Genomic DNA, 6,020 nt, shown 5'->3' with positions numbered 1-6,020 from the left:
CTCTCTCGTGCGATTTTCTCGAGAGAAAATTCGCGAGCTCGACGGTGAAACGGAACAACGGTTAGAGGAGAGGGGGGGAAAAAAAAGAAAAGAAGGAAAAAGAAAAAAGAAAAGAATCATGCGGATGGTACATGGGCGCGGTATGGATCACGTGCACAGAACTCGGCTCGTAAAATATCAGGGTCGTGCGAAAATTTCCGCAACTCTTCTCGATGTTTGCAAGCGATCGTCGATCTTCCGTGTCCTTTCTCACGGCTCCATCGCGAGGATAGGTTTATACGCGAGCATTATGCGCGGAACGGGAGCGATGTTGTACGAAGAGATCGGGAACTCTGGAAAACCCGTTCTTCTCGAAATCACGATCGTATTTTTTCACTTGGCTATTGGATAACCCTTTGCCACCATCTCCTATGCTGATCTCCTATCGATTACCATTACTTCGTCTATAATATGGGAGCGGTAGCGATGGGGCCGAGCACATCGCGAGTAGATTCGAACAATTAACAGAATCGAATTCTTTACGTTGCGAAGCGGTTACTTTCAAACTGAAGAACTCAAGATTCGAAACCTATGATAGATCCAGATATAAAAAAGGAATTTAATCGTCGAACGAGTAATAATTCGAAACATTTCTGAATTTCTTTTGTTTTCAAAGAAAAGAAAAAAAAAAAAAAACTCTCCATTTTCCTGTTGTTATTTTTAAAAGTAATTCTCGCATAAACTCATCGTTACTACTCGATACAATGTACCTTCTTTTTTCCCCCCCCCCCGACAACTAGCATAGAGTTTTGTTCGCCGAGTGGTTTTTAGTGTAGGCGTTTAATCTCGAAAGAGACGACCGCTTGTCTTAGCTCGAGTAGTTGGTGTTTGAACTTCTAGGAGTACCGGTACGTTCCGAGTTTCGTTCGGTGTTCCCTCGTTCGAAACGAGACCGACCACTCATACGATTATTCCACTTCGCATATTCAGGTTGGCGCGTAAGTAGAAAAAGTCGGGTCTCTGTTAGACGCTCTCCTCCCCGATCACTCGGAAGGCTCTCGATCCCACTCGATCGGTGTTTACCGAGGGGTCCGGTGGCAATCGTCCGGCCAACAAAATTGAGAGAACGATCGGCTCGCGTTACCGTTATCGAAATCAACCGGTCTACTGGCTACTGCAACGCAAAATAGGAAAGTGCATGGTGTATGTTCGCGTGGCGTACACGAACAAGCTGCTGCTGCAGGCGTAGCCGGTGAACTGCGAGGTTGTTGCACGGGCAGCGTTGTGCCAACCGGCAACTCTTCTATTGCGCTATGCACCACACACGCACGCACACTTGTCAGCTATCACCCTTTTTGCAAACATATCGCCGCAACGTGCGCGCGCGCGTTTTCTTCCTCTCGTAGCCCGCGTTCTACTAACTTTCGCGTTATTATACAGCCACCACCCCCCTCCTCCCTCCTCCCCCTCCCCCTTCTCCATACGCGTTCTCCACGTACCGCGCGCGCGCGCGCTTTCTTTTTCTTTCCCGAACTTCGTTTCTTTCGTTCCACACAGCGAAACGATCTCCGTTTCTGACTACTTCTTTCGCCTTTACCTCTCTTTTCTTTCTTTTTTTTTTTTTTTCTTTTCAACGGGCATCCCGTCGAAAGATCGCGTCGAAAAAGGGATTGTTTTCGAAGGGATAAACGGGCGCGTCCCTTCCCGATTTTCTCGTTTTGCAATAGCGCGGATGAATCGCGCAACGTGTCGCGGTTTATAATGGGTGAACACACGCCCTTCCCTTCTCTTCTCTTCTCCTGAGTTCCATCCCGAGAGAGCAGCGTTTTCCTCCACTTTTGCCTCCGCCTTCTCTTTTTTTTTTTTTTTTTATCCTCGCGAGTTTCTCGGTCAGTCAACGACTGTTCCAGCTGATGGAAGGGAAGATACTATATAATTAGAAAGTGCACGCGTGTAGCCGTGCGGCTACGTTTTAAGGTGGAGTCTGTAAATACTTATTGAGAGAATCTTGCGAGAAACGGCTGCTAAGCGCAGGTCGTTAACGGTTTACTTATTTGCACTTTTAACACTTATTAACTCGTGTACCTCTTTACGTTCGCGTCTCTTTCCTCTCCTCGTTCTCTCTTCGCTTCGATCCCCATAGGGGATAAAAAAATTTCGAATGATTATCGATATTTCAAACGCCCCGTAGACGTGGCGTTTATTAACGCCGCTTCGCCATTTGAACCCGTGGCAGGGATAGGAAGATTCGCGTCTCGATTACAGGGGCCGATGAGCACGTTCGGTCGATTTGACTTAGCTAGGCGAAAAAGGGGTGTCTCGAGGAGTCTGGGCAAAGTTTAGGCAGGGGAGGGTCGGTTTCGCTGTGTGGTTTGTTCCTCTCTCTCTCTCTCTCTCTCTCTCTCTCTCTTCCCCTCCCCTCAAAAGTTGCGCAGCTACTACAACCCGTAGGAACGTTAGTTAGTTAACGTGGTGACGACCGTACGAAAATGAGAAGGGTAAGCGAAATCAGTGCGTAATTAGACGTCGACAGAATCGGTTCGCCCGCACCGATTCCTCTCCGCGGATTGATGGATGGATAGATGGATGGATGGATGGATGGATTGGATGGTCGTCATCGGGATCCTCGAGTTTGTCACGGTAATTTCAGATTTTAATCATCGGTCGTCGGGCTTTGAATAGCGGTTCGATCGGCTCTCCCTCGACGTTCCCCTGATTGTTGAGAAACGTGAGTTTCCTTTCGAGAAGGATGTACAACTTCCTTTCGTGTCTCGTGAGAGGAATAGAGAGGGGGGGATGATGCTGTTTTGGAAAAACAGCGAAGTGCTTTGTCGCGAACGAGGACAAATAGTTCACGGTAATTCTGGTAACGCACAGATGGTCGTGCAATAAAAGTAATGGACTATCTTGCTTAACTTATCACCGGGCATGCACAAAGAAAAACGGGAACTTCTTTCGAGAGGTTACTTTAAACACGATCTCTCTCTCTCTCTTTCTTTATCTCTCTCTTTCTCTAACTTCGTATCAAAAGTATTAGATTGGCGGATATGAAATGTCGTTTCCTCAAATGAACCTTTCTTTCCAAATGTCATGCGTTTAATCATAAAAGTAAGCCCCACGTGATTCGTGCGCATTTCTCCGATTCAATTTTATCACTTTATTATTTGCGAGAATTATCGTTAAAGATCTTTCTGCAATTTAACTTGATCTTTCAATGCGATTTTCTTTTTTATTTATTTACTTAGATTGTGTTTTTTTTTTCTAAATATAAGAGAGTGATACGAATGGTCTGTATTCACGATGATTCACGATTGTAATTGTATTCGTATTACAAGTTTCAATATCCAATGTATCTTTAAAAAATCTCGGTCACGCTATACGTATGTTATGCATAGAAAAAGTATTATCAGGGAAACGTTGATAGATGCACATCGATAAAAGTTAAAAAACAAAACGATTACTTAACAACTTTGTTGTACTTTGTATATTTTAAAATATATTAAAATTCATTAACACAATATATTATACATATTTATACATTTTTATGTTCATTATGAATTTTTTGAAATGCAAAAAAAAAAAAAAAAAAAAAAATTCTGCAGAGCGGCCATTTCAACGTAATTAACTTATTAAATAAACTTTAATTTAAACCAGTTAAAAATTACGTTTCTTACGTAACAAGAGATAATCAATTTCCTGCTTCGAATTGAATACAACATTTATAAAACTTTATTCTTGTAACCAATAAAAATGAGATTAATGGGGAGGAAATCATAAAAGTACAATTTTGAATTATCAATTAAATTTTATATTTTACAATTTCTTACAAATCTTATCGAAGTACAATCGTCATAATTAAAGATTAAATTACACTCCATGAATACATTCCACGAAACAATTCTCGATCTACGTTGTTCGATTCGATTCTCCTTCCCTCGCTATTTTTATTTATCTCGCAAAATAATCTTTTCAAACCGCAACTGCTACGTTTCCCAACTCTGTAGGCCAGTAAGCACGCACGTCCGCGTCTCGTTGCGGAAACGAACGAATAAAAATGAATTTTCGCCGGTTACGGGTCGCGCTAGCCGAGCATAAAACTCTATTCCCTCTCTCGTTATTTACGATTCCACGATAACTAGTTGTTCGTCATGATTCACGTCGAGGTTTTATACACACACACACACAACTCCAGGCCCTCTCGGCTCGATGCGCTCTCCTCTCGCGCGCGCATTATACAACGAAACGCACTATTCACGCGTGTAACACACCTCCACTCTCTTTCTCTCCTCCTCCTCCTCCTCCTCCTCCTTCTCCTCCAGCCTTTCCACCGCCCCATCTCTCGTCCCCGGTTTTCGCTTTTCAAACATGCTTCGAGCATTACCGCTCCGTGCACATTGCGTGCACATTGCGCCAAGCAAATAGGGAGGAGCCATCTTGTCTCGATGATTTACATGAGATCTTGGCGACTCCTCCGCGCGACCGGAATTGATATGCACGCCCGCGTATACGCGAGTTGCACCATGCACCGAACACTTCACGTATCGTCTTTACGAGCCTCTTTCTTGACTGTGCAGTAAGTTGGATTGTTGTGAGATTCGTAATGAATTCAAGGGATTCGCAACGAGAGCGATCGTGTTGCAATTTTAAAATCGATTGGACGATTTTATCGATAGGCTGCGGATTTTTAGATACGAGGAAATTTGAGTATATATAATGTTTGATTGAAATTTTCAATAAATATCCGCGGTCTGTTTAATTTAAATACAGTTCAATTGATGTTGGTTGAGAATTTTGCAGGAAGAGAGATGCAATTTTGAAAGTTGATATATTAATGCTAATATATCTGAAAAAATTTACGTTGAAATAAAATTATTACAATTTGTTTAGGTTCATCAAAGATGATCGAATTTTGTTAATATCAATTGAGATTATTTGAAAAAAAGAATATCACAAAGATTGCTTTAAAACAACGCGAATACCTCTTTGATAATCGCGAGATGTTGATCGTACAAAGTCCGATAACCGGTAATCATGAGATGATTAATACGAGATAACTCGGGAATATGCTATTATGTGGAAAAGAAATAAATTAAAGGAAGGAAAGGTGTGCCGTGTGGAATTTGGTATGTAGGAGCGGTTAAATTTATGATGGGATTAATAGAAATCGCAGCGTACTACGACACCCTGAGGGCACGTACAATCTGCACTTGAAATCTAGAAGGTGGACGTTGAATACTGGAAGCTAGAAAGAACATTTTGCCAACAAGCGCATCGTGCAAACGGCTATTTCGAGTTGGTGCAAAGAATCGTTAAAAAAGCGAATAATTTTAATCAATTTGCGTGACACGTAAAAATTATCATTGCCAAACAGTCTTAGCGTCTCTAATTATATACAACGCCATTCAACATACTATTTTTCGGTACAATTAGCCAAACGTTGCCTCGACGATCGATGGAAATCATTTTCAAGAAATACACTTGGTCGTTCAACCAATATCAACCTTTCTTCTCTCTCATTCGTCCCATCTATAATTAATCATCTTACGCGATCGTAATTCCCGTACAATCAACTAGAGACATACCCTCCTCCCAGATTGTTCCTTGAGAGGTACACGATCGAACATCGGGCACGGTTGATAATCGCTTCGAGTGTCTCTACGTGCCATTGTCTCCGGATCCTTGCCCGCTCGCGGGCTGATTAAAATTCATAGAAAGTGCAAATTAACCGTGACGCTTACGGCCAGGTGTTCCTGTTGCGCGAGACGCAAGGATTCCATACGGACCCCGATACAGCCCGGCCGAATGCGTGACTAAACCATCGTACCCGCGCACGTTCGCCACCTCGTCCATACGTGTTATGACTCTATTCGCCCACTTACTGGTCAGTGACGCTCTCGTAAGATCGCGGCTGTTCTGGCACGATTTACGGGTGTTATATAACTAGGCTGGTTCGAGACGCGGTAGTGCCGCTGTCGCGAATAATTATTTATAATTAAATGACGTGGTCCCTGGATCTGGGTGGGTTTCGAACTTATTTCGAA

General features: G+C 42.9%; 1 long non-coding RNA gene across 5 annotated transcripts in view; it reads left to right on the top strand.

The window, feature by feature from the left end:
* LOC102678621 overlaps positions 1-6,020 on the top strand; it is a 19,649-nt gene that overhangs the window by 4,989 nt on the left and 8,640 nt on the right. Inside the window, exon 1 of one of the 5 annotated variants that reach the window (XR_004149890.1) lies at positions 731-977. The exons of 3 other annotated variants lie outside the window; for them this stretch is intronic. This is a non-coding gene — a long non-coding RNA (uncharacterized LOC102678621). Of the gene's footprint in view, positions 1-730; positions 978-2,587; positions 2,620-6,020 lie in introns of those variants that run through there. One more of the 5 variants, XR_004149889.1, reaches the window with a different exon arrangement.

This window comes from Apis dorsata, unplaced genomic scaffold (assembly GCF_000469605.1).
Source record: "Apis dorsata unplaced genomic scaffold, Apis dorsata 1.3 scaffold_99, whole genome shotgun sequence".
Lineage (NCBI taxonomy): Eukaryota > Metazoa > Arthropoda > Insecta > Hymenoptera > Apidae > Apis > Apis dorsata.
This window is presented reverse-complemented; position numbering and strand designations above follow the sequence as displayed.